At 40.0% G+C, this 12,830-nt stretch overlaps 1 pseudogene; it reads left to right on the top strand.

Annotated features, from left to right (window-relative positions):
- The window catches only part of LOC131291486 (uncharacterized), a 30,120-nt pseudogene extending 17,686 nt beyond the window's left edge, over positions 1-12,434 (top strand).
- Positions 12,435-12,830: the final 396 nt, after the last annotated feature.

Here is a 12,830-nt window from a genome sequence, read left to right on the forward strand (position 1 = left end):
ATTCTACCGAATACATCCAGCAACGTGTAGGGCCAAATACATGTAGTTTTGTAATGAAGTTTATCAATGACTTCAATTTTTGTTTGAAAACACGTGCTGTTATATCATGACGATGTGCCGCATTTTGTCCGGGTAATAGTAAAGATGTGATCTCTTGCCACGTCGGATTACATGTAAACGTGACGAATAGACATGGTCTTCCGTATTCGCGCACGAATGTCATCGCATCTTGTACATATTCCTGCATATGACGTGGACTGCCCACGTAAGATGATGGCAGAATAATGGTTTTACCAATATCAGCAGTGTTGACATCGTTAATAATAGCGTCCCTCAGATGAGTGTATTCTTCTGCTCGCAGTTTCTTTTGGTTGTGACGTAAGAAGCGTAGTCTTTCGTTTTCAACTTTAGCGTACATGTCGACTATAAATTGTTGAAATAGCTCACGATACCGTAAAATCATTTTATCCTCACCACATCGAATCATCAAGCGGTAAGCATAAAAGTCCATTGAGCTCACTTTTTTGTTCGTTTCGTTTCCTATGATAAAATATCCAGAAGAATAAAATAAGAAAACTAAAATTGGACAATGTGTCATGAGGTACCTGTCGAAGGATCCCGTTGTTTTAAGTCAATGCAATACCCGTCTTGTCCTTTCCAGAACATGAGTGGATATTGGAAAGCGTCATACGAACGGTGCGTATCCGAAATGAACTGTAGATTGTTGTCCCTTCTTCGTATTATAATTTCTCTCCTAGCTGAAAATTCACCGACCATAATACCAGCAACGTCATTTGTAACAGGTGCATTGAATCTTCGCACGTGTTCTCCGCGAGGTGTTTTGTCCGGATTGATGATTATTGCATGGTTGTCACAGTGCAGCTCGTTCATATGCGATTTGAAAGAATTTAATAAATCGTTGTGCTGATTCAATAGAACGTCCAGGTCGTAGACGATGCGCCTGGCACTGCTTGAGTTGAGGTTATTGTAGCCACAACGTGCATCTACGCGATCGGTGTCATCACCTCCCATGAAATAAATTTGTAAGAATTTATGGGTCTCATTTGGCATTGGTAATAACGATCCTATCTTGTGATACACTTGTCCCTTAATTTTAAAGGTTGAATTAAACCTTTGACCATTTCCCGAAGTATTGGAACATATTTCTGTTGCTCCAAAAGATGTCATTTGGAAACATGCATTGAATTTCCGAATAGACTTCAGGAACACATTTGAATCAGGATCTGTGCCGGTGAGCAAGCCTTTCAATGGTTCTGGTGGTGTTTCGATTTGTGGTAACTGTACCTTCCCTGATGCGCAACACATCCCACTTGACTCCAGCTTGAATTTAAGCGCATGACAGTAAGGGCATTCCTTGTCCATTGCGCCAATCACTACTTTAGTGTGGGCATAGTATGCAACAGCAGGCTCATACTGAAATGCAAGTCGATTGAACGAAGCAGATGTAAATGCTCGGTGTTCTTGTTGTCGTTCTCGGTCATGTGCTCTGCGAATGTTAACTGCAAACCGGCGCGTTTGACTTCTTTGTAACTGTCGTCGTTCATTTCGTGCATCTCGAGTTGTTCGAGTTTGAGATGCACGTATTTGAGACATGCTCACACGCACGTTTGTATTATCACGAATGATTTGATCGTGTGCTCTTCCTGCTCTATTATTCCTCATACGTCTAGCGTTAGGTGTTTGTCGGCCTAGGAGAGCCACTTTACGTCTTGCCGGCATTATTGAACAATTTTAAGAATAACAATATCAAAAAAAATAGTGATAACCGTAACAAAATTAAATACAGCAATAACAATAATCAATAACGGTAATGATCACAACAATATAACAACAATATATTCCACAACCTTCACGTTTGATTTAATAGAATACAGAATCGATAGTAGGATGGAAAAACGAATGATGTCACGCGAGTATGTTCTGGAACCTTACATTCTTTCTTTTCTTGATATTCTTCAGCATGTAGAAAATTTCTGAGGTAAAATGTTAGACATGCAATTCCAATTGCCATGGTACTGTCAATTTGATAATTTGACATAAGCCAAGATTAGTATCAGTACGAAGGTCAGCTCATAACCTCGCTGTGGTAGCTGTACTGAAATTTGTTTCCACAGCACAGGTAAATGAGAAGTTTTTCTTACCACTCAAAGCTACAAAAATTTGCACATATGTTCTTTTACCACAAATTAACAAAATTTGTTATTACTACCAATAAATAATAGTGACTTTATTCTCAAAAAGAACTGTTTTCTAACCGATAAATGAAACGACTTGTTTGAATTAAATTCACCACTTTTGTATTAAACTCACCACCACAGTATGTCAAAAGGCATGTTGCTGTGTCCGCTTATACTTGTTGTAGTTCACTTTATGTGTAATTGCTGAATGTAAACAAAACAAACAAACCAATGTATGACGATAGAAAATTGTAATTAATTAAAAAAGTATAAAATTTACAGATATGAGACATAGTTAAAAACCTATTCTCATACCTAAGGAACGTGTGTGCAAAGTTTGAGTTTAAATGGTTCAGTCGTTTAGGAGGAGTTTGAACACTAACACCGTGACACAAGAATTTTATAGATATAGATTGGATTGCGTAGAACTTTAAGGTGTAAACTGAATTATGCTTACATTCAAACATTTCGCTATTTATATTGAATCACCAACTGGTCATGCAGAAGAGCAGCCGATAGCACAACTGGAACACACTTCGTTCCATGGGTAAATATAAACCATCAAATAACGATAATCAATTCTACTTGCCTTCTTTCAGGAACAATTGCACCGTAAAAAGTTTGCTGATCAATTAGAATAATATGATATGACGCTTCCTTTCACGCCACCGCCACAGGCCCACAGGCACGAAATACCCGCGCGTGTAAGAGCAAACGAGAAGCAGACAGCTGTCTAGACTCTCTGAGTCAGCACGGAGCACGGAGCTAAAGCACAAAGCAGGAGAAATAATCCAAGAGAGGGAGAACACGGGCAAAACAAATACGACATAGATTTTTTTTTATGCAACGCGTTTGTGACGTCATCAATCCGGCATCACCCTAAACACACCGCAACACCGCAAAAATCGGGTGATGGCCAGTGCTCATGTGTGTGTATAACGCGGCGCGTTTCGACCGCGACACCCAAAAATCTTGAATTTGGCGATTGTTTAGGGGCTCAATTGGATATCCAATTTTTCTATGTGTAATATCCAATTTAATATCCAAAACCCGCGTGTTCAAGTGATTGGGATGTCGCCGTCAGTTGGGTTTAGCCGTTACCATACAAGTTTTCCCACCCCCGATCCCTCTTGGCCCATACCCAGTCACTTGAACACGCGGGTTTTGGATACTAAATTGGATATTACACATAGAAAAATTGGATATCCAATTGAGCCCCTAAACAATCGCTCAAATCAAGATTTTTGGGTGTCGCGGTCGAAGCGCGCCGCGTTATACACACACATGAGCACTTGCCATCACCCGATTTTTGCGGTGTTGCGGTGTGTTTAGGGTGATGCCGGATTGATGACGTCACAAACGCGTTGCATAAAAAAAAATCTATGTCGTATTTGTTTTGCCCGTGTTCTCTCTCTCTTCGATTATTTCTCCTGCTTTCTAGACAGCTGTCTGCTTCTCGTTTGCTCTTACACGCGCGGGTATATCGTGCCTGTGGGCCTGTGGCGGTGGCGTGAAAGGAAGCGTACGCTTTATATGACGTCATATCATATTATTCTAATTGATGAACAAACTTTTTACGGTGCAATTGTTCCTGAAAGAGTAGAATTGATTATCGTTATTTGATGGTTTATATTTACCCATGGAACGAAGTGTTTTCCAGTTGTGCTATCGGCTGCTCTTCTGCATGACCAGTTGGTGATTCAATATAAATAACGAAATGTTTGAATGTAAACATAATTCGGTTTACACCTTCAAGTGCTACGCAATCTAATATCTAATAATTTTTCGAATCTAGTGCTATTACATCGATTCGTGCTTTCTTTTCCGCTTTGTGTAAAAAGTTCTCCGCATTTAAATTGACAATAATTTTACTAGAGCCAAAGTTTAAAAATTTTCGCTATGCAGAACGAAAGAACGATTGTTCTCAAATCCACCAACCAATTCGGATTTGTCACAGGTCGTTGACTTGTATCAGCTGATACCTGTGCATCCTGGTGCATCCTCAATAACTTGTCTAGATACACTGCGTCCCAAAATGATAGCCTCACCCACTTTTTTCACTCATATGCTATTTTAAATGATCGCAAGGTAAAAAAAACGACAGAAACATATTCATTAATCTAAAAGAAATGTGTTTCACTTCTAATTTATCAGAAAAAAAATTTAATTATAACATTTTGGTCAAAAATTAAAAAAATTGAGTGTCCCATAATGATAGCCTCACTTCAAGTCAAATCATGAGATTGGTGTGCTAATAAATAGATTCACTTTGAAATAGAGCTTTGAATTCATGTTCTGATATTGTAAGAGAGTCCATGAAGAAAGTTTCTGCCCTCAAACTTCACCAAAAAGTCGATAGATTGGAGTTTGCTACAGAACATATGACATGGAAGAATGAGTGGAGAAACGACGCAGTGTACCAGATTTTGGGACGCAGTGTACCCGATAGTAGAGTGAGAACGACTGCTCCTTACTCTCTCATCCTTATCAGGAGTTTCGACATTTGTTCGACTGGTCAACTGTCATCGAACCGTTCGTGATCGATCAAGCAGCATCCAAGATCGATTAAGTTACATTATTAGGTTTTCATTATTATTTATTTATTCAAACCTTGCTCTTCATTTCCATCATCATCATCATCAAACTATCCTGAAGCAATGGATCCAAAAGCAATGGAGTTATTTGTGTTTCTTTTTAATATTTGTTTGTTTTACAGCAATTAATGAGCAGAATGTTATTGCTAAGGAGAATTACAATTCATTTGCTTTACCTACCTACACCTTGTGCTCTTCACAAAATCCAATTAGAATGGACAACAATACAACGATGCAAACTTTAGTAAATCTTGTCAAATCTATGTCTGAAAAATTTGAAGAGAAGTTCACTAAACTAGAAAATCAGAATAGAGAACTTCGACTTCAAAATGAGAGGCTCGAAGCCAAACTGGATTTAGTTCTGCGCAACACTGTGACTACCAATGTCACTTTGGACACGTTGGTGGCAGTAAGTCGGCCTAGAGAAGGCCTCATCCGTAAGGAGACGGATTTTGAATTTTCTCCTGTATCTAGCACAGAAGAACTTTTGAAGCTTGAAGATGAGTTAAAAAATTAGCGATACAAAAGAAAACTGTTGGCTTGGTTGCAAAGTCAAGTCACGCGCGCAGAACCTTCCAATCGTATGCATGATTCTATTGATATTATTTTTGCTAAGCCATGTTTCGCCAGTATTAATTGGTCGGGGGTCAGTAGGACACCTGGGCACGCAACGACAGGTTTGAATAATTTTAAAGAGGTGGTACTTTAAGGAAAGGTGTATTTTTAAGGAAATAGACAGTAACGAGCATTTAATAGTAGCTGTTGCTAACTTTTTGATAAAGAAACTGCAACATGCTGCAGTCAGAGTGCATATGAAAGATAACAAGAGGACATCCTGTCATACTAATAGAACTCGATTCTAAATAATCCGTTAAGTTCGGATCTTCGGAATGAATGGATCTCTCTCCTTGATGCTCTTGTGGTTCAGATGGCATATCGGTGCTACCCGAAGGATTAACGGCATGTAATTGTTGTGACACTGGAAAATAAAGCTTTAGCACTAATTCAATATTACATATATATTATAGAAAATATATTATTATTTTCCCTCACTCAATCCACTTGATCCTGCTTCTTCATCGACTGGAAAATCCATCTTCAGGTACTTTGCGACCCTACGACTGAAAATGCAAGTTTTTTTCATTCTCTCAAGATCGGACATTTTGGTACAATTCAAGGTATAATTTTGCATTTTATAAACATTGGAAAACTTTGTTCACTTGCAATCAATGCAACTATGGTTTTAATTCTACCGCAAGTGATAACTAAAATCGTATTAAACAAATGCAATGTGACGTCACTTCATAGTTTTGGCGCGTAGCCAAAGATGAGCAAAAGAGAAAAAAAAGCGCAAAAAAGACAGAAAACGATTTAAAACGACAGACGCAGGACAACGACCGCGGGGCATGAAGAATGGAGGAAACGAACGATGCAAGTTCGTGGGACCCAAAGGGGGGATGCGTGATGCGGGGAGTAAATTCATGCATGGCTCACGCATACACTCGCAGCTCGGTGTCGCGGCAGAAAGTGGTTGCATACCCTTGTGCGAGTGGAAGCAAGAAAGAAAGTGCAGATTTAGAGTGAGAGGTCCGAACAGTATCCGATTTTTGCGATTGGGGTTGCGGTCGAAGCGCGCCGCGTTATACAAACACATGAGTACTTGCCATCACCCGATTTTTGCGGTGTTGCGGTCAGAGGCGGATCTACCTATGAGCGGACTGAGCGGCCGCGGGGGGCCCCGAACTTAACACTTTGTTGACGGGAGACGAAGATCTTCGTCTGTTTTTGACTCAACGTTGCCGACGAAAAGCCGGACATTTTCGTCCAATCGTTCGATTCATCGTTTCCGTTTCGATCGTTCGTTCGTTGCCGATTTATAAAGAAAACAAAAACAATTGGCGGAAAAGGTGGGTACAAGCATATCGTACACGCCGTGGCTAAACTCGGTGACAACAGCTAGTTTTGGGTAAAAGATGCCCGTCAACAAAGTGTTAAGAGGGCCCCGTGATGAAAACCCCAGACCGCAAAAGTAACTACCAATTTTATTTATTCTCGCAGCGGTACACATACTTTGATCAAAGTTAGTACAGATATATTTTGATATTGCTTAACCATTGTTAATTTTCTCCTAAAACCTTGCCAGAATATGTTTTCATGAATCTTCTTTCCCATCTAATAATGTCCGTTTGACTTCAAATGCTCTCAATTTACGGTCCACCAGCAAAAAATAATTTAAAATGTTTTCGTCATCGCTGTTAAAATTGATAAAAAGATTTGATAATTTGAGAGCGATTTAAAAACCCATTAAATTAAAAAAATAAAAATTCAATTCAGAGTGATTATTTTCAGATAATGAAGATCTAATATCTGATTTCATAAAATAAGCAAATATGGGTCCTTTACGTGTATAAAGGATTGCTAAAAATATGTATAAAGGATTGCTAACTGTTGTAAAAAATAAGTCCAATTTTGGCCATAAGTATAGAAACACTTAGAGCAATGGAAATGTATGGAGGGCCCCGTTTATCCAACCGCTTGGGGCCCCCGAACGGATTGATCCGCTTCTGCCCCTGATCTATAGTGAATTTATAATTGATATTCTAGCTATACCATGTTAGTAGCGTTGATGCGGTTTTCAACAAGAATGAAGATTTGTTTAAAAAACTTCTTCACTTCGTCGCTTACCGTTACATTTTCCGAGAAGCTGTAGCCCTTCGATATGATCTTCAACTGTTCGTACATATATTTTTTACTTAGCTCTTCAATATGATCTTCAACTGTTCATGTAGAGAACTACTCCCGATGCCCATAAGTCGCACGATTGCGGAGCGTACGGTCTACAAATGACGAGTTCCGGGCTGGTGAATGTAAAACTCCCATAGAAGGTTTCCGACAGCCGCAGCTCATCCTCATCATCTACCTTCGACAAGCAGCAAGTAAATCCAAAATCTATCAACTTTACGGTATCGTTCGCATCCAACACGATGTTCTCAGGCTTTATATCACGATGAGCAATACCGCATTAATGCAAATACTCGATAGCACCAGCAGGCTGACCGAAGTAGGCTTGTGCTTTCCTTTCCGGAAGGCACTTCTCTTTCTTTATCTGTCATATTATTACTCTTTCGGATACCACTTGTTTAACACGTCTTGACCAGCCGGCTTTCTGTATGCGAGTGTGTCACTTCTGACCACGCCGTTTTTATTTCCTGTCTCCTATCACTATGACTGGTAGCGTCTGTCACTATATGATAAGTAACGTATGTCACGCTTAGCGCGACCAAGGTGTATATCTGACTAGTATCTTGCTCGTTTAAAGGCAGGCGTGAAATAGTATCTGCATTGGCATTATCGGCGGCCTTTCTGAACCGAATTTTGTAGTCAAACCCTTGTAAGTACGTAGCGTAGTGTTGCATTCGTAGGCCTGACATTACTGGTATGCCTTTATGCTCTATGTATTTTGGTAATTACCTGATTATCTGTCACGAGCGTAAACTGCCTTCCGTATAAGTATTGGAAAAATTTCTTTACCGCGAAGATGATCGCACATGCCTCCTTGTCAACATGCATGTACTTTTGTTGAACTTTGTTCAGCGTCTGAGACGCAAACTGGAGAGGCCTTTCTGCACCGTCCGGATATTCGTGGCTCAAAACGGAACCAACTCCATATGGAGAAGCATCTGCAGCTAACAAGAGAGGAAGTTCTGGTGAATAATGTAAAAAGCATCCGTTGAATTGGATATCTTTTTTTACTTTTTGGAACGCTCTATCTTGTTCCTTCTTCCATTTGAATGGTACGTCCTTCTTAAGCAGGTTGTTGAGAGGGTAGAGAATGGTACACTGCTCACTGTCCAGGTTATCATATTTGAAATACAGGCTTTCCTGGGAAAAACGGGTAATTGTACCTGAAATCGAATTCATCTGAAGTCCCTTGATTGTTATTGAATCTCCACAATGGAACAAATGCCCATTAAATGTCAACGAAGTTTCATTCCCGTTCACCATTACCAACGGTTCACCATTGTTGCGTTTCGGTGATGGTTCGCTTCTAGAAATCTCCATCAGGTCCTGCACAATCTGTTCCAGCTCGAGAAGGTACACCAGTTGCGGAGTTGACTCTTTCTTCGATTCTGATTTGTTCTCCTCCTCCTTTGTAGCATGTTAGTAGCGTTGCTGCGGTTTTCAACAAGAATGAAGATTTGTTTAAAAAGCTTCTTCACTTCGTCGCTTACCGTTACATTTTGCGAGAAGCTGTAGCCCTTCGATATGATCTTCAACTGTTCGTACATATATTTTTTACGTAGCTCTTTTTGCAGGTGGCGTAAGGATGTCTGCCAAACAACATCATGTAGAGAACTACTCCCGATGTCCATAAGTCGCACGATTGCGGAGCGTACGGTCTACAAATGACGAACTCCGGGCTGGTGAATGCGAAACTCCCACAGAAGGTTTCCGACAGCCGCAGCTCATCCTCATCATCTACCTTCGACAAGCAGCAAGTAAATCCAAAATCTATCAACTTTACGGTATCGTTCGCATCCAACACGATGTTCTCAGGCTTTATATCACGATGAGCGATACCGCATTTATGCTAATACTCGATAGCACCAGCGAGCTGACCGAAGTAGGCTTGTGCTTTCCTTTCCGGAAGGCACTTCTCTTTCTTTATCTGCCATATTATTACTCTTTCGGATACCACTTGTTTAACACGTCTTGACCAGCCGGCTTTCTGTATGCGAGTGTGTCACTTCTGACCACGCCGTTTTTATTTCCTGTCTCCTAGCACTATGACATGTAGCGTATGTCACTATATGATAAGTAACGTCTGTCACGCTTGGCGCGACCAAGGTTTATATCTGACTAGTATCTTGCTCGTTTAAAGGCAGGCGTGAAATAGTATCTACATTGGCATTATCGGCGGCCTTTCTGAACCGAATTTTGTAGTCAACCCCTTGTAAGTACGTAGCGTAGTGTTGCATTCGTAGGGCTGACATTACTGGTATGCCTTTATGCTCTATGTATTTTGGTAATTACCTGATTATCTGTCACGAGCGTAAACTGCCTTCCTGTCATTTTGCTACACCTTCCCACTAGTCAATTTAGCCGTTACCATACAAGTTTTCCCACCCCCGATCCCTCTTGGCCCATATTTCGGTCTTTGCACCCAAGTTGTCGAGTATGCCATCTCTTTTTAACACGTAGGTCGTCATAATCTGTCCCGCTCATCTGTATAAATCAACGTTCTGTCGGATCCAACCCGGGTGGTATAAACATAACTTCCCGTGTCTGGACACAGCGATTCAAAAATCTGTGTGTTTGTGTTAGTGGAATCGTGCGTGGAAGAAAGTCAGTGAAAAAATGACAAGTTCGAGAAGCCGGCTCAGAAACAAAACAACAAGCGAATAGAACTAACCTATGTTTTGAATCTTTTTAGAAAAAGAGCAATCCTGAACCAAGATTTCAACATGACTTCTAAATCATCCATCTATCGGAAGCGTCGTCGATTTCTAGAGGAAGAAGAACGAGCTTGCGATGCAGAATATCTTGAAATGCAGGCGTCGGGCTCCGGTTCAGCTCCGGCACCTGCTGGCTCAGTCTTAGGTAAGTGTTATGTGTTTTTGTTTTAGAATTATATTGTAAAAAGGCTACCGTGAATGTGCGTTTTTTGTGTAGTTTTAAAACATTAAATATTATCATTTCGATCGCAAATCGTTTACCCGCGAAGAATTTATATTTGGCGTTGTTGTGCGTTAAAATGCTAAGCTTGTCGGGGGTGCAAACTATGTGAAAGATCTTGTTTATTTTCCTTTTGGGAAAAAATTACATAGGATGCTAACTAGTTTCACTTATTTTGTACCTGTTTCATACATTGAAAGTGGATTTTCAACACCATCCGGGGAGTGCGCATCATTCGGAAGATTTGTTTTTGTGTTTTGTGGTCTAACGGAATGTAATGTTTCCATGTTCATGCCCGGGTCCTCTCCGGTGATATCCGATGATTTGGGTTATAATTTAGTTCATATTAAGTTTATAAAATTTGCGTCATGTGCGAAACTTGGTACCATTGTGGTTTATCTGTGTTATTTAAAGAGCTTACGGTAACGGGTAGCAAACACGGAGTTTAACAAATCCCTTACTAGAACCGTCCGGAAGATAGAATTACAGTTGTGCATCCTGTCGTGTTTTCTTTTTTCTGCTCGAAGTCATATGGATTACCATATCTCAGTGCATTGTACCAAATATTATAAACCATTTAACGTTTTTGACTATAAGCATAAAACTTGTTGAATAACACTCTGCAGCACTACCTAAGGCTCCAAGATACGCAAATAAATGTGTTAAAGAACTTTTGTTTGCCACTCTACTAATTCTACCTTTTTGTTTTTATCTTTTCAGATAACTTGCACGATGATGATGATTCTCAAGGTACTGGTGGCGGTAGTAGGTGTGTAGATGTAAATATTAATAATACTAACACCGTATGTCCTGAAATCGTTTTTAAGAATACTGGTGGAGGGGTAGAAGGTATAAATAGTAATACTAACACTGATGGTTTTGATGATGCCGAAGAAAATGCTGGACACAGAAATGAAGCTGGTGGTGAAGGGCCAACTGAAAAGTTTTGGACAGAAGCGTATAGTCTCTTAGATTCTTTTAAAACATTGCAAGAGGCTTTAAAATATTTGGGGAATGTAGGTCTTTTTTCACGTAATTATTTAGATTTGATGCTGGCAATTTTGAGGAAGTTCGGTCACGACGATCTTCCTAAGGATTCTCGTACTCTTTTGGAAATTCCCAAAGTTTCACATGAAATCCAAAAACTACCTGGTGGAGATTTTTGGTACTCAGGGATTGAAAACGCTCTGAAGAATTTTTTTTAAAGAAAGCAATCCAGGAGTGACGAGTTTTAGCCTTCAATTTTTCATTGATGGTCTTCCTCTTTTTAAAAGTAGTGCAACGCAGTTTTGGCCAATTCTGTTTAAAATTAAAGAATTGCCCGAATGTCCGGTGATGGTTGCCAGCATATTTTGCGGCCAAAAAAAACCAGATAACTTGGAACCATTTTTGCGCCCACTCGTGCAGGAGTTAAACATGCTTCAATCGACTGGTATTAACTTTGGCGAGGAAATAGTGCAGGTACGTGTGGGTGCTTTTATCGCTGATTCACCAGCCCGGGCTTTTATTAAGTCGGTTATGGGATTTTCGGCGAAACATGGATGCACGAAGTGCACTATCGTTGGAGTGCATGTACGGCCGGAGGGTAAGGTAATTTTCGACTCTCCACCTGCACCACCACGTACAGATGTCAGCTTCCGTTCAAGGGATGACAAGGAGCATCACAAAACAAAACGGTCTCCTTTAGAGGATATTATTAATTTGAATATGATCAGTAATTTTCCTGTAGCTGACCGATTGCACCTTATTGATTTGGGTGTCAGTCGTAAAATTCTTTTAGGCTTTTTGAACAACAAAATGCAAAGCTTTGATCGGTGGTCCAGTGACCAAAAGGACAATATTTCGCACTTCATGGATAAAACCAAACTTCCTTCTGAAATACATAGACCGTTTAGATCTCTTGGTTCTATACAGTATTGGAAAGCAACCGAGTTTAGGTCTTTCCTTCACTACATTAGCCCCGTAATTTACAAAGATTTTTTGCATACTGAAGGTTATAATCATTACCTGCTTTACTTTTGTAGTATTACCATTTTTTCTTCGTCGGCATACCGAGAGTTGATCCCCCTTGCAAATAGAATGCTTTCCAGATTTGTAACAGATTTTTCAAGCCACTATGGTCGTACGCACATGAGCAGTAACGTCCACAATCTTTTGCACGTTCACGAAGACGTAGAAGTACATGGACAGTTAGAGAATTTTTCAGCTTATGATTTTGAAAGTTTTATGCAGTTTTTCAAACGGTGTGTTAAGAAAGGTTCAAAATGTTTAGAGCAAGTAGCAGGCAGGTCAAAAGCATTAGAATCTATTCATGCATCTTTATATTCAAATAGAAAGAAATATCCTTGTTTAACAGTAAATG

This window comes from Anopheles ziemanni, assembly GCF_943734765.1.
Source record: "Anopheles ziemanni chromosome X unlocalized genomic scaffold, idAnoZiCoDA_A2_x.2 X_unloc_1, whole genome shotgun sequence".
Taxonomy (NCBI): Eukaryota; Metazoa; Arthropoda; class Insecta; order Diptera; family Culicidae; genus Anopheles; species Anopheles ziemanni.